Genomic DNA, 22,241 nt, shown 5'->3' with positions numbered 1-22,241 from the left:
CTTCCAGCCAGCCTGGGAGCAGCTCAAGGGGAGGGCACATGGAGAGCTAAGCCGGGAGCTCAGGCACTCTCTGGGCTTAATGCTGACCAGCCTCCTGGAGTTCTCCCACAGTGACATACAAGGGAGTCATTCCCAGCTCCAGGCTCACAGGACGGAGATGGAGCTGGGATTTCTTCCACCTTCTCTGCCAGGCACTCTGGAGGATAGTGGGAGGTGCATGAGGGCATCCTTACCCGCAGCTGTAACCCCTCCATGGCTGCTCAGGAGGCTCTTCTCATCCCCTGCGCTGCTGGTCCCCGCAAATAAAGGGCTTATAAACCCCTGTGATGAAGAAAACAGAGTTGGTGCAGGAAAAAAGCAGTCAGAGCAAAGGGGTAACAAAGCTCAGCTCAGGTAAGAAGAGCTGCAGGGACAAGACTGGCTTTGGGGTCACGGGGGACATGGGGGTGGTGGGGGTTGGAATGAGGGGGTCCTAAAGGTCCCTTCCAACCCAAACCATTCTATGAGATAAACCACAGTAACCACAAAAGTCCTCAGCAGCACCTTCCCTCTCTCTGCCTCTGGTCTGGCAGCATCTTGTGTTTACCCCCAAGTTCTGGTACCTCCCATTTCCCATGGCCACCCTCACCTCCAAACGCAAGAAACTGAAGCTTTGAGGCCTTCAGGGCTGACACATTTTCACTGTGGCTCCTCCACAGGGTCTTTCCATCCCCCCTGCAAGGCTCCTTTGCCTCGTTCCCTCTACACAGCCAACAACACCCTCTTACCCTTGGGAATCACACCCACAGCCAAGGCACTGCATGACAGGATTGGAAGTGCCACGATAATAGAACCACCACCATCTTTCCCACAAAATCTGCTATAAAATCTCCCTCATCCATCTACCTGGCAGCAGCAATTCAATCCCCAACCCCCCAGAAAAGAGCTCTTACCAGCCTTGCTGCTACCTCCGGCTTCCAGCTGAGGAATTTGGGGCTGTCCTGCAGCTGCAGATGTTAAGAGCATCTGAAGCACTAATCCAGCTGCCAGCCTCTCTGAGGACAGATTAATGGGCCAGGCCTCACCCCTCCACAAGCAGCACAGCATCTGTCCAGCAATGCAGCCAGAGGGAGGATTGCTGGTGATTTCCTGGCTCCAGAGGTATTGCAGTGGAAAATGGGGAGCTGTGGTGTGGGTATCCATTACATGCTATGAACTGGAAATATTGATATTGACTTCTATTAATATAATACAATAAATATAATATAATATAATATAATATAATATAATATAATATAATATAATATAATATAATATAATACAATATAATTTATAAAGTACATCATAAATACTCTCCAAAGTGGAGGGCATGGTTGTGCACCCAGTCACATTCCAGACCCAGGGGATAATGCACCTCAGGAGATCCTGCTGTCCTATTCCTTCTTCAGATCTTCATAGGTAGGGGCATTCTCCCCTGTACCATCCCTTCCTTCCAGTATCTCCAACAGCAGCCCAGAATCTGACAGTGCCCAGAATATCCAGTGGAACTTGTGCCTGTGCCCCAGCTGTGCCCGGATTTTGATGAATGGGGCTGCTGACCACGTCCTTGCTGATTAGAGTAGATCAGGCTCCTCATGGTTGTGTCGTTCCCCATTTCTGGGAACTCTGGTTTTCTTCTGTCCCTGCTACCAATATTCTTTATGGTGGCCTCATGGCCAGGTATTCCACAGAGACCAACAATCCCTTTGTCCTGGGAACCCAGTCACTGCCTCAGAAATGTGAGTCTGTGCTGTCAAAGGTCCCTTGTGGTGGCCACTGCTCTGCTGGGGCTCCATCTCTGGTTATAAATGGCCAGTCTCCTCCATATGAAATATCTGTGTGCTTTTTTGATAGACCTGCTGTGCCAAAGGTTCTCTTCCCAGTTTTGTAGTACCTCCCTCCATTAAAGGCATTCTTTTCTCAGTGCTGGATCTATTTTCCCATCATTTTCAGGAACTAGGAGGGATTCTAGGGATTTAAATCCTATTCTGTGTGTACCTTGTGATGATCAGGCTCATCCTGGGGAAGCAGCAGGAGAGGGGTTCAACCCCCCCAGCCCCCAGTATAGAGAAACTCACTCCAGTATTTTCACCAAATCTCCAGATGGAATTTTAACATTCATCCTTCGGTGCCTGGGTCCTGGTTCTGACCAGGACAGTGTTAATTTTCACAGTAGCTTGGAAGGGGCATGACCAGGACCTGCAGGTTGTTCTGCACCACCTCGTGGAATTGCTGGGAGCAGGGAAAGGGACTCTTCTGGGAGAAGGGGGAAAGGGCTCCCTTTCAGTCGAGGAAGTGGTTGGGTATTGTCTACTATTGGGTGATTTTTCTCCACGCGAATAGTTTCTTATATCCTTTGTCTTTAGTATTGTTGCTGTTACTGTTCATTTTCTTATCTCATGGCTGTTTTCAGTAAATTGTTCTTATCTCAATCCACCATCTTTATCTTTCATGCCTCCAATTGTCCTCTTCAGACACCCACAGGTGGAGGGTGAGCAGGAAGCAAGGGGCAGCATGGGAGCACTAAATTGGAGAATTCCATTCCTAAACAGCCACCGTCTCCCATGCCAAAGGTCCCAGGGGAGCTCACACATTGCTGGTAATGGATCTTCGGAGATTAAAGGATCCAAGATTGCGGGCTTGGGTCCCACCTGGGATGTCAAACAGTTAAAAAAGTTTCCTCGTCCTTGGCTCCCATCATCACAGTCTCAGATATCCTATTCCAGAAAAAAAAAAAAAAAAAAAAAAAAGAAAAAAAAGAAATATTTGAGTACTACAGCAATGGGAGCAGCTGGAGCTGGGTGTCTCTGCAGAGGCCCTGAAAAAAGAGATCTGCGAGACACCCTCACAGTTTGTGCATATGCTCTTCATGCCTCCAGTGCTGATTTTTGGTCTGGGGTCTTCTAACACCTTACTGGACTCTTTCTGTCTCCACACACAGAGGCCATTGACTTCTCTTATCTTGTGGAGTTGTGGCTTCCACTGGTGGCTGGAGCCTCCTTATCTCCTGCTGTGGGCTTTCTGAGCACTTGCTGAGCCAGCAGAGCTTGGGAGCCCAAACCCTTCCTGATTTAGGGAAAGCATTGCCCAGCAGCAGCTCAAACAGCAGTGTGTTATCAGCATTATCCTCCTAATGTATTCAAGACACAGCTCTGTACCAGCTACAAGGAAAATTGCTGGGAAAATGAACTCCGTTCCTCCAAAAAGCACATCTGGGTGAGAGTTCAGAGCTTGTGACTTGAGGCTTCTGCAAATCCAGCTACTCAGACTAAGAAAGGAAAGCTAAGCAAGCAGCTAAACCACACAATGTTATAGCTCTAAGTGACCAATTCTGATTTAAAACCTACTTATTAAGCCAAACAACTGATATGCCCATCCTTGGGGGGCCTGAGAGTAGCCTCCACAAAATGCTTTTCCACTGGATCCCAGCTTAGAGAAACCTCAGAAGGAATGCAAGAAGATGTTGTGGTTTCCAGGGCAGCCTCTCCCTCCCGCTCCCAGGGCATCCCTGTGACCCAGGGAGCCACAGCCAGGAGGGAACATCAGGCAGGCACTGCAGCCAAAGGATTTTGTGTTTCATAACACCAAAGGGCTGCAAAGGTCAATCCGTGGAATAGCTCTGAGCAGGAGTCACTGGGATGGGGAATGACCAAAACAAACAGCTGGCTGGGGGCTGTTCAGGCTTCTCCCCCCACTCAGATGCAGATCAACACAAAGATCTGCCCAGGTCCTGAGCTTCCCAGTCTGGCTGCATTTTTGTCCAGAGCCAGCCAAGGAAAGCTGCATTGTAGGTGTTTTACACAGCTTGTCCTGCAGCAGAGAGCCAGAATGCCCACCAGGCACTCTCCAGCTGAATTATTTTTCCTTCCCTGCCCAGAAACAGCCTTTGGCACTAAGGTGACTGATGAAGACTTTGGAACTCAGCATTGTGGGAAATTCCCCCCACACAGAGCCCCTTCCCTCCTGCAGCACCTGCAGAGCCCCCCACACCTCTCCTGCTTCCAGAAACTCCTCCTTCTTCTTGAGCTCCTCTCCCATCCCATTTCTCTAGCTGAATTTGGGGGTGCAGCTTGCCATCCCACATGGGCTTTCACAGGAAGGATTTGGGGGGCTGAGGTGTGCAGCGGGGGGCCCCAATCAGCAGAGCCCCCTCAAGGGACTGGTCCCAGTCAGCTCCGTGGCCAAGGCTGAGCCACCAGTGAAGCTGATGGTGCCTCTGTGGAAACGTTTCAGAAAGGGAAGGAGATGCCAGGTGGGAGGAAGGAAAGAGCAAAGTGAGAAGTGAAAGAGGAGCAGCAAGGTGGAGCAGGAGGCACTCCATGGGGCTGTAGATTTTCCCTCCCTGCAGCTCCGTGGCCAAGGCTGAGCCACCAGTGAAGCTGATGGTGCCTCTGTGGAAACATTTCAGAAAGGGAAGGAGATGCTAGATGGGAGGAAGGAAAGAGCAAAGTGAGAAGAGGAGCAGCAAGGTGGAGCAGGTGAGACTCCATAGGGCTGTAGATTTTCCCTGCAGCCCAAGGAGGACTCAGACCAGGGCAGATATTCCCTGCAGATGTGGATGGGACCATGCCATGGCAGATACTCACACAGCATCCCATGGGAAATCACTCCAGGGAAAATGGATATTCCTGATAAAAACACAGCCCACAAAGGACCATACTGCAGGAGGTTTTCCTGAGGGGCTGCAGCCTGTGGGGTTCCCGTGCTGGGGCACAGGAAAGGTGAGGAGGAAGGAGCAGGAGGATAAAACCCCTTTGTGCTGACCTTGACCTGCTGCTCTCAATGTCCCATGCAGCACTTTTTTTGGAGGGGGCTGATTAGGGGAGTTTGGAGTGAAGAAGCAAAACTGAATCTGACAAATGACTGGGAAGCGAGGAGGAAACATGTTAGTTTGATATTTGTCTTCTTGTTTCCCATCCCCCAAATTTTAAGGCAATAAATTAAATTACTTTTCCCAAAATTGTGTCTGTTTAAACCTGTGAGAGTAACTGGTGAATTCCCGATCTTATCCCAGTCCATGAGTTTTTTTTACCCCCTTTTTCCCTCAATTTTTTTGAGAAGTGAGCAGCTGGGTGGTAGTTCTGCTCACCCAAGGTTCTCTCATCACCACAGCCATGGCAGGTTTGAAATGAGATGATCTTTAAGATCCTTTCTACCCCAAACCATTCTGGGATTCTATGATTCCATGATCACATAAGGAAAAGCTCTTCCCCTGTGGCTTTCTCCCAGTCCTCTTGTTCAATCTCCCTGCCTTGAAAGGTATTCCTGCCATTTTCCTGCCAAAAGAGGCACCTTCAGGTCTCCAGGAAGGCCCCAGCTCATGCCCAGCCCCTGGCTCAGAGCAGGTCCCCACACAGGAACATGGCAAGGTCTGGTTTTGCTGGTTAGAGGGGACTGATGGGGATATTTTGTGGTCAGATTTTTTTATTGGCAGGAAGATAAAGCACCTTAAATGAAACAGACTGGGCAGACGAATCAGGCCCAGATGCTTGAGCAGTTAAAGAAGGAATTAGGAAATGAACAAGGGAGGCTCTCAGTGGTGCAGGCACTAATGGATGCCAGGACAGCAGTGGCATGTCCCAGGGAAGGGGGCTGGCTGCACTGTCCCCTCCTCCCTGGGCTGTCAGTCTCTCAGTGACACAGGGGGGCTGCTGGGGGAAGGCAATTGCCAGCTCTAATTGCCCTTCTCTCCTCGCTGCCCTTTGAACCAGGAGGGGGTGAGGGGGGCTCTCCCCCTCCCGCAGCCCCACATTGCAGAGCCCAGCCAGGACTTTGTTGTCCCACTAGGTGTCCTTTGTGTCCCACCAGGCACCGTTGTCAGCCTTTGTGTCCCGGTACCAGCTGGTTCATTTTATTGATGGTTTTGTGTAGTTGAAGTGAGCTTTCAAAGTCAAAAGATGGAGCAGAGTTCCAGAGGGGCTCCAGCTGCACGTTCCTGTGTCCGGGATTAGTGGCAATGGCGTGGCTCAGATGGCAGTGGAGGGGTGGCCAGCAGTGCCATTTGCTGTCATTGCCCAGCTCAGGGAGTCAGGAAGCAAGAGTCCGAATCCTGAGAGGAAATATTCCATATTGGAGGCAGCCAGGACATGTTTTCAAAGCTTTCTTCGAAGTAAGTAATACAGAGGCACAATGGTTTTACTCTTTTTTTTTAAAATATGTCAAGACTCCAAGATCTAGGGATTTGGGATATTTTTTTTTGAAAATCACATCGGAGGCAGCCAGGACATGTTTTCAAAGCTTTCTTCGAAGTAAGTAATACAGAGGCACAATGGTTTTACTCTTTTTTTAAAAATATGTCAAGACCCCAAGATCTAGGGATTTGGGATTTTTTTTTTTTTTGAAAACAGATTGGTGATAAAATCAAACAAAACAAGGACCACTGCTCCCTGCTAAGGATTGGATATGCCTCATTTCCAGGAGGATTTGTCAAGGCCCTGGGAGTACTAATGGCCTGGGGCAGCCTCACCTGGAGCCTCCCCATTCCCTCCCTGCCTGTTGGCCCAAGGGCTGTGTTTAACTCCAAACCTGAGCCTTTGGTCCTTGCCTGGGATTAACTCTGCTGGCCCCCAGTGCAGCTGTGCCCATTCCTTGGCTGGGGGTTCCACTGATCCTGGCCCTGGTGTGTGAATAATGCTGGATCTGCCTCACCATCCCCAGCCCCCCATGAAGGAGGCTCTGGATTCCCCTCCCCATGGGCTGGTGCTGCTCTGCTCCCCTCACTCAGGTGCCATGGGGCTGGGGGTACCCCTGACTCTCTGGCCACACCATCATTGTGGTCCCTCAGGAAGCATGGAGCCCTCTGGCTCCTTGACAACAGTACATTTCATGATATACATTTCATTATATACATTTCATTACATACATTTTCTTTCTAGACATTTATTTCATGCATTTACACAAAACACATCGTTTTTGTCTTTCTCAATTTGCCCACATAATAAGACAAAAATTCTCCCTGCGCCTGGACCTGCATCCAGAGGGTAAACAGACCTGCCCTGGATGCCACAACCTCCCTAATTATCCACAGGGTGTTACACACAGGAGAAAGTTCAGCCTTTGTGCCACTGAAAAACTCCAGGCTACCTCTGGGTGCTGAGAGCATGGAGATACTGAGGGCTGCCTTTGTGCCACTGAAAAACTCCAGGCTACCTCTGGGCACTGAGAGCATGGAGATGCTGAGGGCTGGGAGAGCTGGGGGGGCTCACCTGGAGAGGGCTGCAGGGAGGCCTCAGAGCCCCTTCCAGGGCCTAAAGTGGCTCCAAGAAGCTGGAGAAGAATTTGGGACAAAGGCCTGGAATGCCAGGACGAGGGGGAATGGCTTCCCCTGCCAGAGGACAGATAGATGGGATATTGGGAAGGAATTCCTGGCTGTGAGGGTGGGCAGGCCCTGGCACAGGTGCCCAGAGCAGCTGTGGCTGCCCCTGGATCCCTGGCAGTGCCCAAGCCAGGCTGGACAGGGCTGGAGCAGCCTGGGACAGTGGAAGCTGTCCCCACCCATGGCAGGGTAGCACTGAATGGGCTTTAAGGTCCCTTCCCACCCAAACCATCCTGTGATTCTATGATTCCATGATCAATCTCTGCAGAAAATCCCCTGTGCTGGCTCCAGCAGGGTTTCCCTCAGCCTGTGCAGCAGCAGCGAGGCCGCCCCCACCCCAGAGCGGGGCTGGCACAGCTGGACCCAGCTTGGGCTCCCTCTCCTCTTTCATCGCTGCTCTGAAGCCTGCAGGGAGCTGGGTTTTCACTGAGCCATTTCAAAGCTCTCTCATTAACTGCTTGCCAGCAGCCAGCTCTCCGATAATGGGGATCGCCTCTGGAAATTGCAGCCCCATAGCAACAAGGAGTTTAATGGCTATTATTGCTAAACGAAGGACACAGGTCTGGTAATCCACCTTGTGCCTCTAGCAAAGGCCCTTAGAAATGATGATTTCCCATTGCAGGTAAGGCAGGAAAACACACACAATCACAAAAGAGCTAAAACAACATGGCCTGGCCTGGCAAAGTAGGTTTTAATGTTTCAAAATACTGGAGTTTTAAAATATTTTAAATATTTAAATATTTGATAATTTAAGTATTAAATATATCTAATAAATTAAAAAAAATTCTTTTTCATGTGAAACCTTTACAGGAAACCTTTATGTGTTTTAAAAATTGAAAGTTATTAATCTTCCTCACAAGACAAAAAGGGAAACCTGTTTTCAAGGACAGGACTCACTTCACATGGTCTGCAGCAGAGACTTTTGGCACCCTGTGCTTGTGCTTGCCCATTTCCAAGTGAACAAAATTTTCCTGTGTGTCCCATTGTACAGCAATACAGAATCCCAAAATCCCAGACCATTTTGGGTTGGAAGGGACTTTAAGCTCATTTCATCTTCCACCCCCTGCCATGGCAGGGACGCCTTCCACTGTCCCAGGCTGCACCAAGCCGTGTCCAACCTGGCCTTGGATACATCCAGGGGTCCAGGGGCAGCCACAGCTTCTCTGGGCAACCTTTTCCCATTGCCAGTGTCCCTTCTCTGCACACCCAAATCTGGATCCATCCTCTCTCCAGCCCTTTCAGGCAGTGGAAGGTGTGGTGAGTTCTCCCCTCATGGGTACAGTTCTCCAGTTCTATCCATCCCAGTGATCTTCCCTGGATCCATCAGGGAGCCCTGGTGCAGTGCCAGTCAGCCCTGTCCCCATGATCTTTGTGCCACTGGCTCTCACCATTTTCTTCTCCATCAATTTAAGAAAATACACAGCTTGCCACTACAAAGGCCTTTTTGTGCATTAAGGAGGGAGAAGCCAGCTGGGGTTTGGGCTCTGCTCTCAGGTAACAAGTGACAGAAATAGAGGAAATGGCCTCAAGCTGTGCCATGGGAGCTTTAGTTTGGATAGGAGGTAAAATTCCTTATAGAAAGGGTGGTCAGACACTGGCACAACTGCCCAGGGCAGTGGGGGAGTCACCATCCTTGCAAGGGGTCAAAGCCATGTCAATGTGGCATTTGGGCAGGTGGTTTAGGAGCAGACCTGGCAGTGCAGGTTGAACATGGAGATCTTAGACAGCTTTCCCAAGGTTAATGTTTGGAATTATTAATTAGTTAATTAATTAAGTCCATTATTTCTACCCACCCTGCAGCTCCATCAGCCCTGTCATGTCCAGCAGTGGGTTTCTTGGAGCTTTGTACCTTGTCAAGCTGAGCTGGGTAAGACCCTGACTGTCTCTAGCCAGGATGAGTTAACACTGGAACTGTCCCAGATGTTCCTGTGACAGGTGGTGGCATCACCCTGCACCTGCCCAGTGTCACCCACCCCATTAGTCCTTTGCCCTGCCTCCCCTGTGGTGCCTTCCCCCACCCTGTTTCCAGTGGAGGAGACACCAGAAGTTTGGAGTTAGGGAGTGGCCTGGGAAAAGGGGGATATCAGTTTGCTTGGGTGGAGGCTCCAGCATGGGAGGGAACCTGTTTCCAGTGGAGGAGACACCAGAAGTTTGGAGCTAGGGAGTGGCCTGGGAAAAGGGGGATATCAGTTTGCTTGGGTGGATGCTCCAGGGTGGGAGGGAGATGGGAGCCTGAGGGGGGGGTGTGCATGGATAAGAGAAACCCTGGAGAGGGCTGAGGGCAACCAGCAGAGAAGGTACTGGTGGATTCATGCCTGGCCATGCCTGGCTTAGGGCCATGAAAGTTTTAAGAGTGTTTCCCTCTGCAGCTGCCTTTTGGAGCCCTTGCGATCACATCCACTGCTTTTTTCTGTGCCAGTGGGGCTGCAAGAGCTTTCTGATATTTTTTAATGAAAGCAGCATTTCTCCCATAATCACCAAAGGACTCCAAGAGCTGGAAAAGACTGAATATTATATGAGATATAATAACCTAATATAATTATACCCTATAGAGAGGATGGGAGGCTTGAGCTCTGTGTCTCCCTGAAGAGTCACCCAGCCCAGCCAGGCAATCCCTGCTGGGGACCAGTGTGACCCCAGGGAGGGGGTTCAGCACAGTTGTGCTTCTCTGCAGAGCTGTATCCTCTGGCATATCCCAGGGTGCTGGAGCTGGTGTCTGGGTGCCTCCCAGCCTGACCTCCAAACCAGAGAGGCACCAGTGTGCAGGTCACTACCGCAGAGATTTGGTTGTGCAACCAAGAAAGAAGAGTTAATTCAAGTCTTAAAAGTCCAGTTTGGAAAGCTGTGGCTCCAGTGGCAATGAGCACAGGGAAGGTTCCCCAGGAGATGGGAGGATTTGGGCAGTGTCAGAGGAGGGAGGCACAGGGGAGCCTGGGTGCCCAGGATGGGCTGTGACCCCTGGGCTGTGACCCCTGGGCCAGGGTCCCAGGAGATGGGAGGGTTTGGGCAGTGTCAGAGGAGGGAGGCACAGGGGAGCCTGGATGCCCGGGATGGGCTGTGCTGGGCTGTGACCCCTGGGCCAGGGCTCAGCTGTGTTTGTGCAGCCCCTTCCCTGCCCAGGCACCTCTGGCAGCCCAGCACAGAGCCTGCCTGGGGCCATGCCAGCAGCACCACCCTGCCCACACGGAGAGGGTGCTATGGGTGCCCTGTGCCCCCAAAGAGGTGGCCCCAGATGTGTCACCAGCAGCGTGACCCGGCTGCCATGGGCTGAGGCAGCAGCGACCTGCTCTGCCCTGCTCCGGGTACTTTAAATAGGTCAGCAGCAGGTGACTGGATGAAATTACCCTCCATTTTATTGTAAGGGAGCTGCAGACGAGGCCCTTCCCCGTGGCTAACAGCAGGGATTGCCAGTGACAATGTAATGATTTTAATCCAGCAGTTTTCATTAACTCCTCACGCGCTGTGGGCCTCGCCACGAGGCAGCACCGGCCGGGTTGGGGATGATGCCACTGCTCTAAACCTGCACAGGGACATGTCCCAGACACCACTGTGGGCCACAGGGGTACAAACCCATCTCTGGGGACAGGTGTAAAGCCCAAAGCCTCTCCCTGTGCTCCCCTGGGTCAGTGCAGAGCCCAGCAGCTGTGGGGGGAGCTCTGTGACAGCAACGTGCCAGTTAAGCCCAGGGACCAAAATCTCTCAATTTCTGGAGGTAAACAGAGAACAGCACAGCTCTTCATGTGTCACTGCATGCAAATGGACTTTTATTTGTCAGAGGGCAAAGGACATGACTTGAGCATCAGGGTATGGACATGGGACACAACAGGACAGAAGGGGAGGCACGGGTGGGGATTGAGTGGTGGAGAAAATGATGGCAGATCGTGGGTAAACATGAGGGCAGGGCTGTCCCACTGTGGAAAAAAGCAGGCTGAGGGCTCAGAACGAGCCCAGAGCTAGAGCTGGCTTGTGGTGCCAGGTGCTGAGTGAGCTGCATGGGGCAGAAGGACAGTGAATCCTCTCAGTGCGACTGACAGAGGCTGACTTGTCTTTATCCCCTGAGTTCTGATGTTCAATCCAGCTGCTCTTTCCCCCAGTCTCCAGCAGGCCCTTTTGAGAAGCAGGGCTGACACAGGCAGCTGCTTTTTCAAGTGTCCTGTTGAGAACAAACAGGGTCCCCAGTGACTGTCAGGGACAGTGCAGGGCAGCCCAGTTTGTACTGGAAGCAGGGCCAGAGGAGTGATGGTGTTTGAGGTGGTCCCAGTGCCAGAACAGACCAGCAGTGCAGCTGGGGGGATCCACTGTGTCTGGAGCTGGCACACTCCAGAACCCAAAAGCAGAGAGGAAGGAGGATGAAACAAGGGCAGTTCAGCCAGTGGAGCAGCTCCTGCCACTGACAAGGGGAGGCATCCTCTCTTCTTGTTTGTCTTCCCACCTTCCCCACTCTTCCTTCACCCCAGTCCCAGTTCCCTCAATGTCTCCTGACCTTTCTGCAAGGGGCTTCAGCTCCCAGACCCACTCCAGGAAATCCCAGCACCTCTGAGGTGTGTGCTGAGCACCTCTGGAGCAGTGGAAGGTAAGACAAGACCTCCCCCTTGTGCTGAGCTGTCACAGCAGATTTACAGCTGCAGCTCTGGACAAATGCTGCAGGCGTGAGATTATTAAAGGAATGGTCTTTTAAGTCCAGAGAAGAAAATTCCTTTTGCTTGAAAAGGTAGGATGAACTTACTCATGTCCTGGAACAGCGTGGGGGAGACACTGCACCTCCATGAGCTGTGCCTGGGCGTTTTCATTTATTTTTTCCTAGAATGTCCTTCAGAATGGAAGGATGTCCTGAGGTCAGGACGTGATTTAGTCCAACTTACAACTCAGACAAGTGTCAGCTCTGAGGTCACACCAGGCTACTTAAGGGTCTTTCCTTTAAGGTCTTGGAAATCCACAAAATCTTCTGGTCTTCTGACAGCATGGTGAGATTCCTGGGATTGTCCTGTAGGGCAGGAGTTGGACTCAAGGATCCTTATGGATCCCTTCCAGCTCAGGGCATTCTATGACTCTATGAACTGGGGTTGGATCACCTTGGCTCTTTGGAAGCTCCTTAAGGGAGATGAATTGCTGAATGAGAGAGCCAAGGACTGCTGTGTCCCATTGGTCTGGCTTGCAGGGACATGACTGAAAATCTTACTGTCCTGTCCAGGTGATGGCCTGAATGCAAGCAGAGGCATTCCTGGCTCCCAGGCCAGGAGGAGGGGGAACACCACTTTTCCATGTCCATCCTGCTGGACACAGATGAAACAAAGGCAAGGAGGAGAGGAGGGCTCCCTGCTCCCCCGTGGTATGGATGGGGCTCCACAGCCCAGGACCTGCTTTCACATAGGCTTTGCATGGCCAGGAGCAGGCTGGGTGCCCAGAGATCCCTGTGCTGCTGATGTGGGGGCACAAACACGTCAAAAATGGGGAAAACCTCTGAGCAGCAGTTCCAGTGCAAGTTGGTCAAGCAGCATGACTGAGATCCTGGGATACTTTCCACTGCTCCCAAAATATAGTCAGGAATAGCCAGCACTTATGAGCCAGACTTGGCTCTGTTTGAGCTGTTCCCCAAGCTTCAGAGTAACCTTCTCTAGTCATAATTATCTGGATTTATGGTAAATATGGCCCTTTTCACTTTTTTAAAAAAATTCTCTTTAATTTTCTCTCATTTATGGTAAATATGGTCATCTCGATTTATTTTTTTATAATTTCTCTTGAGTTTGCTCTGCTTGTGGCATATGGGAAGGAAACAAGCCATGAACTCAGCTGGCTGAGTGCTGAGATGTGAAGATCAGCTCCTGAGGTCCTAGAGCAGGGCTGGGCTCCTCTGCAGCCTGTCACAAGGTGCCACTGACCACACTGGGCTATCCTGGAACTCACAGCCTCAACAGGGTTATCCTTTCTCTCCTAAGGCAGTAAAGGTGTTGATACCATGCCCAAACCCTCAGAAACAACATATGGAGTGTTTGTGAGACTCCTACTGATTCCCTGTTCTTCACCTGCCTAACAGGGAAAGTGTAACTCCAGCCTGTCCATGCCAAGCTGTTTATTGTTTGCACATGTTAAAAATATCAGAAATACAGGAAGCTGAGTGCAGAGTAAAGAGGAGCCCAGTCACAGGCTAGTCCTCAGCCATGGAGGACAGACCTCCCCAGCTGTCTGCAGCACTTGGAGCTGGGGCTTCCGCAGACTCTGGATGGGGGTCATTGAATCACAGCCTAGGTTGGGAGGTAACTTTGAATACCATCAAATCATAAAATCAGAGTTGTTTGGGTTGGGAGGGATCCTAAAGGGATCCACAGCCTGCCCAGGGCAAGGACAACTTCCACTAGATCAGGTTGCTCCAAGCCCCATCCAGCCTGGCCTTGGACGCTCCCAGGGTTTGGAAATAATATCCCAGAAACTACCAGATGAAAGAAGCTGAACAACAGGGTTAAATGGAAGCTGTGCAGCTCTGAACAAAACCAGTCCAGGGGAGGGGGAGGTGAAGGAATAGGATCCTTTAATTTAAAAATTGCTGATACATTTGTGACCCTCCATCGTCCAAAAATAGCTGTACCTGGATCATAAATCTGAGCAACTTGATGCAGTGGTTGGCATCCCTGCCCATGCAGTGGGGTTGGAAGCAGGGTTCTCTCCAGCCCAGAGCAGTCTGTGATTCCATGACAGACAGTGCAGGGGGGTTGGATCTGGACTCCACTTCCAGGAACTTCCAGGCTGTGTTGATATCTCAGGATGGGGCAGGAATTGGGAGAATTGTGGCTCTTGATTTGGGAACTCAGAGGCATTTCCAAAGATGGGGCAGACTTAAAAATAATTTGGTCCAAGCCACGTGTGAGCCACCAGGAGAGCCTGGCATCCGTGAGCAGCCTCGTGTGCCAGGTGACAGAGGACTAGGGTTCATGCCTGTGCTATCCAAAAAACAAAGTCTCTCTAACAGCTTTGGGGTGGAATTGGGATTTTTGGGCCCACTGGGATTTTTGAGGATGATTGTCCATTGGTTTGTGGCAGAGGAACAGTGTCAGATTAAAGCTTTGAGACTTGGGGAATTCGCCTTCAAATCACACATTCCATAAGCTCGAGTACATCTTGCCTGAGGAAATATTCCAGTTCACAAATTTATGGGGTAATTTGTTGTAGAGACTTGAGGATGTCTCTGCTCCAACCTCCAACTCAAAGCAGGGTCAGATATGAGGTCAGAAAGGACTTCTCAGGGCTTTTTCCAGTTCTGCCTCAAAAGCCTCCAAGGACAGGGACTCCACAGTCTCTCTGGACAAACTCTTCTGACATTTGATTCTACACATAAACCCAGCTGCACATTATTCCTTTATTTGTGAAGCTCCTAAATGCATGACAGCATGTTTATTAAAAATATAGTCCTAAAAATATAAAATGCATATATAAAATATATGTATATTATATAGCTCTTATATTTTTAGGGCTATATTATATGTATATAATAGAGCTCTAAACATGTTCTTATGATTTTAAAGAACCACAGAATTATTAGGGCTTGAAAAGACCTCCAAGATTGTCAAGTCCAACATTTGACTGCAACTATAAATCTTGGTTTCTGCCATGCGCTACTTCCAATCCCTTTTCCGGTCCTCATAGACAAAATTCTGCAGCTAAGGATGGGATGGTGGAAAGGATTGGGAAGATGTTCAGATGGCCTTCAAAGCTGGTGTTGGCAATGGCAGACACTGCCCAAAACATCCACAACATGTGCCTTGGTGGATTTGATGTATTGGTAAATGATGAGTAACTTAATACATTTTAATACTTTACTTTCCCAGAACAATTCATACAAAGCTGGTTGAACAAAGCAGAAGGAAGAAAAAAAAATCCCCTACAAAATACCCCAAAAGCTCACAATAAATTGCTATTTTCCTTCAGAAGAAAGAGAAATAATTCAGTCCTACTGTTTGGATGTCAGTAAGGACTACTGGTCTCAGGAGATAAGGGTGAAGCTCATAATGAAGAACACTCATAAATGTTTCATTCTGACAGAATATTTCTTAAAATGTGATCTGGAAAGAAAAGCAAAGAATAAACAACTATGAGCATTTCTTTGCGTGAGGAATGATGCTGGCAAACAGAAGAGGTGAATCCTTAAATACAGAGAAGTCTAAAGTACAAGGAAACATAAGCGTGAGAATAAAAACACAGACACTCCTGGGGGAGGCTTGGAGAAACCAAAATACAGAAGATTTCTGTATTTTCTGTTCACTCAGAGGTAACATTATTGGAGGAAGAAGGATGATGGCCAGCAAATTGAACTGCAGGTGTCAGTCCCTGCCTTGCTCCTGTGCTCCAGCTTTCCCATGTGTCCCTGGACAGAAGTAGGAGGTGCTGACAGTGCAGGAGAGAGAAAAGGGCAGCAGGAAAACAGCCCCAGTGCAGCCAAACCCGTCCCAGGGCTCTGGGTCCTGCTGGGAGGGACCACAACACTTCCACTGCCCCTCATCCTGCTCAGTCCCTCCTCAGTCCCTCCGGCTCCAGCACAGAGATGCTGGGAAAGTGCCAAGAGACTGATGGTATGTGCTGATTTGCAGATGAATTTGCATGAATTTGCATACATCTCCCTCTCAGTTTGCATTCATTCCCTGAGATGCCTTTAAGAACAAGCAAAACATTGTCTGCTCTGAATGAGTCAAATTTTCTACTTTAGTTTTCTTTTTTGCAGATACACAAATGTGAAAAATTCAGCTACTGGTTAATTCATTTTCTTCCATTTCTATTGCTTTTCCCACCTCCCTTCCACCCTCAGCTACCATAGTGATCTCTTCTTCTTTTTTTACATTATATGAAAATTGTTATCATAAATTATTCCCTCAGTTGCGCACAAAGCAGGCAATATCCCAAGCTGTAGCTTTAACTGTCCAATTTGCACAACACTGGTGGTTCACAGACTGATCTTAATATGCTCCACTTTTCATTTCTTTTCCTGAAGGAACAGGTCTCAACACTGACATCTGCTTGGTGAGAAGTTTTAGGTAAACAGAATTCCACACAATTAAATGGTGAGGGACAATTACCCTGGTAGCTCTTTGCTGTGCAGATGAGGGAGTTGAATGGAACACCATGGTCTGGGAATGCTCGTTCTGCAGGGAGCACTGGGACTGGGGAATAGCAGATCTTTTGGGAAATGTGGTCACTCTGGGACCTGATGGAGTGAGGGCTAATGCTTTGTTGGCATTTCCCCCTCATATCCCACCTTGTTGTCTTGGTGCCCTTCAATAGTTTGTGGTCTGTGATCTTCAGCCCCTCAGCATCAGCTTTGTGTGACAGCACAAACCAACTCCTTCCACCTTCCTGGGCCACGAGTCACAGCCCTGACAGCTCAGCCATCCCCTGACATCACAGCTAGCCCCTGCCACATCTCCTGTGTGTTTCTGTCACACCCTCTTGTTCTGGGTGGAGAAGGGAGGGATGGACAAGAACAGGGGATCCCAGCACTGAGGAGAGGAACTGGAACTCCTCCCTTCTGGTCCCAGTCCTCGTGAAGCCCAGTTTGTGGTTTCCCTGATTTGCCATGAGAGTGCACTGTTGACTCATGTTCCATCTGTCCTCCTGGTCCTTCCCAGCAGGCTGATCCCTTCCTTCCCAGGCTGCACTGCTGACCAGGGTTACCCTGCCCTGGCCTGGAGCAGTTTGAGAGGCTCCCCTTGGCCCAGATCTGAAGTTTGTTGAAGTTCTTCTGGGCTAAAGCTTTGCCATTCCCGTGCCAGCTGCTTCCTCATCTCTGGTGTTCCCTACAAACATAATGAGGCTGCACCTGAATTGTTACCCAGAGAGCACATGGAGATACTGAACTAGCCCAGGGCACTGCTTAGCCCTGGGGTACTCAGATTGTCACCTGAGGTTAATCAAACTCCAGCCGGACTGTGCCTACTGCCCTTCCTTAGGGATTGTCCATGGCACAGTCTTTAACCCAAGGTTTTCCACTGTTTTAACTCAGTGGTGTCCAGGCTGTGTCTCACTGTGTCCAGTGGTGTCCAGGCTGGGTTTAGGCTGGATATCAGGGAAAGGTTCTTCCCCCAGAGGGTGCTGGGCACTGCCCAGGCTCCCCAGGGAATGGATACAGCCCTGAGGCTGCCACAGCTCCAGGAGCATTTGGACACTGCTCCAGGGATGCCCAGGGTGGAACTGTTGGTGTGTCTGTGCAGGGCCAGGAGCAGGACTGGGTATTCCTTGTGGGTCCCCTCCAGCTCAGGATATTCCATGATTATATATTTTATGATTCCTTATCTTTCCTGAAATTACTCTTCTGTTCTACCACTTCAAGTTACTCCAGTTCCTTCCATTCCACTGCTTCCCTTCCACTTAACTGAGTCCCCATCTGTTGGATGCCCTTCCTGGCTGGAGTCTGACTCTTCCCCACCTGGGACCACTGGAACCTGGGTTGTGGCTCTGGGCTCCCTGCCTTTGGGACTGCTTGTCCTGGCAGGAGATGGGTTTGCCAGGCACCCCCGTGCCCCTCCCTCCAGAGTGATCCCAGGCACGGCCAGGTCTGGGGGATGGGTTTTGCCCAGCCGTGGCTGGCCAGGGTTTGGGAAGCTGGAATGCATTCCCACGTGGCTCTGTTCTCTCTGGTGAGGCATTATCCCAGTTGTTTGCCATCTCAGTGCAGGGCAGGATGTCCTTACACTGATTGATGTGCAGCAGGGAAAAGGCAGGAGCCTTTCCAAGCATCTGTACACAGCTTGCTCAGGACAACCCGTGAGAGGGAAAATCTCCTTCAGCAACCAGGAGAGGACTGTTTGGAGTCAGTGGGACAGTGATGGGGATGTTCTCTCATTTCCCCCCTTATAGAACATTGTTGCCATGCCAGGAGATGGTATTTTTGTGGTTTTTTAAGTCACAGGTGAAATACTTCATTATTTGTAGCTGTGCTCACTATTAACTGTAAACCACCAATCTAATCAAGTACCTGAGTTGTGTAATCAAACTCCTGAGGAAAACCTGAAGATTGCTCCAGACTTGGCATGTAAATAAATGCCAGCAGAAAGAGGTGAGGCCCTCTGAGCCAGGATTTCCTTCTGAGCCAGAGAAGTTCTGAGCAAGGGGAGCTCAGGCTCTTAGAGAAGCTGAGGATGGACTGGATATGATCTTGATGGATCAGTTATCTACTGATCCTATTGTTAAATACTCAGGTTTTAGCTACAAACAATATATAACTGATGTTTAGAGTTAATCAAGCTTTATCTTCTAATTTGAAATTTACTCTGCTGTTTTTTAAAACTCTATGAGAGCAAACTGTAAATATGATCTCTAGCCAAGAAAAAAAGCCTTACTCACCCCTCAAAAGCCATTCCTTCTGCTTCTCTGGAATCAGGCTTTTTTGGATTTGGCCTTTTTTTTCTAATTTCACCTGCAGATTTGCTCAGGTTTTCAGTAGTTTGCTGTCTTGCCTTGTGCACCTCGCAGCAGGCAGTGCAGCAAGAAGGGTTAAACAAGCCTGGGAGTGTGCAGGGGATGTGCTTGACTTTCATTACTGGTTATGGCACATAAGACAGAGAACCCAGCATGTCCTCTTTAAAGGAAAATTGTGTTCCTCTGCCTGCTTTAAGTGTGTCAGCAAAGCAGTTTTGAAGGATGCAATTTACTGAGTCTTTCAAAAGCCTTTGTCAAAGTTCTTCCCAAAAGTCACAGAAACTCTGGCACATGACAAAGTCCATCCAGGCAGGGGCTGAGCAGGGATTCCCCTGGTGTGTTCTGGGGACTCACAGGTGAGCCAAGAAAATGAGAGGCTGCTCTTCAAATTAAATATTTCCTTCTGGGGTTGTTCAGCCTGGAGTAAAAGAGGCTCAGGGGGGATCTTCTGGGTCTCCACAATTCCCTGGCAGGAAGGAACAGCTGGGGGTGGAGGGGTGGTTGGGCTGTGTTCCCAAGGAACAAGAGGAAATGGTTGGATGCTGAGGAAAAATCCTTCACTGAAGGGTGGTCAGGCACTGGCACAGGCTGCCCAGGGCAGTGGTGGGGTCACAGTCCCTGGAAGTGGTCAAAAACCAGTAGACCTTTGTGCTGTGTTTTGGTGGCCATGGGAGTTAGGGCGTATGAAGTCGTATATTGGACTCAATGATCTTGGAGGTCTTTTCCAGCCTTAATAATTCCCTGATTCTGTGAGATCCACCACCAGCCGTGGTGTTCATCCTCCCTGGGCTCACAGAATTGTGGGGGTTGTCTCCAGGTAAGCACAGGCTGACTGAAGGGACGTGAGTGACAGCACAAGAGAAGTGCTGCTTGTACAAAGCCCAAGGCCCAGGTGACTTGGCAGCAGAAACCTGTCCCCCAGCAGCTCTGGCAGCCAAACACCACGGCATCTGTGCTATTTCTCATCATGTTATCCCAACAAACACACCACATCCACCTGGGGCCCCAAACAAGGAAGCACAGGCAACAGAAATCAATCTCACTTAAGACTTACTGAGGGTGAGGCAAGAAAAAGTCCAAAGCAAAAGATCACACTGCAGTAAATGTTGACTTCTGGGTCAAAACTACTGCCCAAAAACCTCTTATCCTTGACAATCATGAGCACCCAGGGAGGGCCTGTAAGGACACAGCAGCTGACACCCTTTCTGTGCTGCATTTGGAAAGCTGCTGTGTCCTTACAGTGCCTCCCTGCATGGCCTGCATTAGTGTGGGAAATGGATTTTGGATAGCAATTTACTGCAGCGTGCCCCACCCATGCCCCACATCCTGGTGTTTGTACATGTGCATGTGAGGATGCAGGGGGGCAGGGTCAGCTTCCCTGGAAAGTTAAATTAAATTAAATCAGACCCTTTTCTGATTTTTCCTGACAGTTTCTCACTGAGTTTTGGTACACTCACCACAGTCAGGCCAGACTCTTCCCTTGTGGGACAGAACCTTTCTCCTGCATTCCTGCAAAAGCTCCTCGGGGCTACTTTGCATGGCTGAATGGAGAGATTTCCTGCATCAAGAGCTCTGTCCCTCTTCCCTGAGCCATGGGGTGCCTGTCCCAGCTTGCAGGAGATTCTCAGGGAAGATGTATTTCTGCAGCTGTTTTCTGTGCAAAGTGAGGGGTGAGCAGCCCCAGAATTTCCCAGGGGTTAGGAGAAGGCCTGGCTGTCTCATCTGCATCTCCCTGGCGGCACAGGGGGAAGGACTCAGCCCCTAAGGAAAAAAAAAATTAAAAAGAGGAAAAAATTCCCAATTCCAAACTCCTATTTGCCTTTCTCTGCAGACAGCAAGTGTCGTATGGGAGAGATGGGAAACAAGGACTTGGGGAGCAGGGAGAGAGACAGAGGGCTTGCAAAGGAGGGAAACACTGCCAAAAATCTGTGTCTGCAGGCAGCAGGAAGGGACAAGTTGAGACCTGAGGATGACACATCATTTTCTGTGATAAGTTGGCAGCTTGTGAAGGGGCCAAAGGCTGCAAGTCACAGACATGGAGGTGTTTAATTGTGCTTCCCAAAGCTCCAGCAGTGCTCAGCGCCCTGGGGAGCTGGGTCTGCTCACCCCAGCTCAGCAGGGCTTTGTGTGTGCCCTCACCAGTGTCCATACTGGAGAAAACCTATCTTGGGATTCCAGGATGCCTTGGGATTCCCTGGGGAATGGGGCCATGGGGATCCATACAATCCTCCCTCTGCAGCCCTGAGCCCATGATTTTGGGCATCTGAGCCCTCCTTCCTGCAAGATCCTGCATGTTCTGCTTTGTTTCACTTGTACAAAAATGGCAAGGGAGCTGATGGTGGTAGGAGATTCAGCAGTGCTGTGATTAAATCACAGCCAAATGCAGCTTTGATTCCTGCTCTGCTGTACCTTCCTTTCTCCCCTCAAGGCCAGAGGGAACCAAGGAGTGAATGGAGCTCAGCTGCAGGGACAGACTATGGCACCCTACCCAAATACCCTGTCCAGAGACTCCAACTACACCCTGTATCCTCCAGAGAGAAAATTCCAGTGCTCCTCAAGGCACAGAGCAATGTCCAAGCAGCAGCCAAGGCCTCCTCCCAGCAGGGCATCACCAAGAGCCACTCCTGGGTGAGCCCAGTGGCTGTGGCAAGAGGCAGCCCAGGAGGACCTGACGTGGAAAATGCCTTTACCAGACCAGCACTGATGGAAAGAACTCACAGAATCCATGGAATGACAGAATGGTTTGTGTGGGAAGGGACTTGAAGCCCTTCTCATCCCACCCCCTGCCATGGCAGGGACACGTTCCACTAGCCCAGGGTGCTCCAAGTCCTGGCCTTGGGCACTGCCAGGGATCCAGGGGCAGTCACAGCTTCACCCTGTGCCAGGGCCTGCCCACCCTCACAGCCTAGAATTCCTTCCCAATATCCCACCTAACCCTTTCCTCGTTCCATTTGAAGCCATTCCCCCTTGTCCTGTCCCTCTCCAGCTCTCCTGGAGACCCTTCAGTCTCTAGCAGGGCTCTGAGGTCTCCCTGGAGCTTCTCTTCTCCAGGCTGGACACCCCCAGCTCTCCCAGCCTTTCCTCACAGGAGAGGAGTTCCAGCTCTCACCTCATGTCCCCCTTCCCTCTCCGGACTTACTTCTGGAATAATCCCAGAAGCCAGAACAAGGAGCACAGTGCTGTCTGAAGGAGGAAGAAGCTGCTGTGGGAAGCCCTCAATGGTGGCAATCAAGAGAGCTGAGCCCCAGTTATCCCAATTATGTCACTAAATCCTCCCCCAGTGGTGCACAGTACTGAGGGGACTGGAGGATATAATCACAGAACATCAGTAATGCCAGTCTGGCTGCACCCTGGGGATGGCACCTTGAATGTTCCCTGTCCTGGCACAGGTGCCCAGAGCAGCTGTGGCTGCCCCTGGATCCCTGGCAGTGCCCAAGGCCAGGCTGGATGGGTTGGAGCACGCTGGGATAGTGGGAGGTGTCCCTGCCATGGCAGGGGATTGGAATGA

Source organism: Passer montanus, unplaced genomic scaffold (genome assembly GCF_014805655.1).
Source record: "Passer montanus isolate IOZ18808 unplaced genomic scaffold, ASM1480565v1 scaffold155, whole genome shotgun sequence".
NCBI lineage: Eukaryota > Metazoa > Chordata > Aves > Passeriformes > Passeridae > Passer > Passer montanus.
This window is presented reverse-complemented; position numbering follows the sequence as displayed.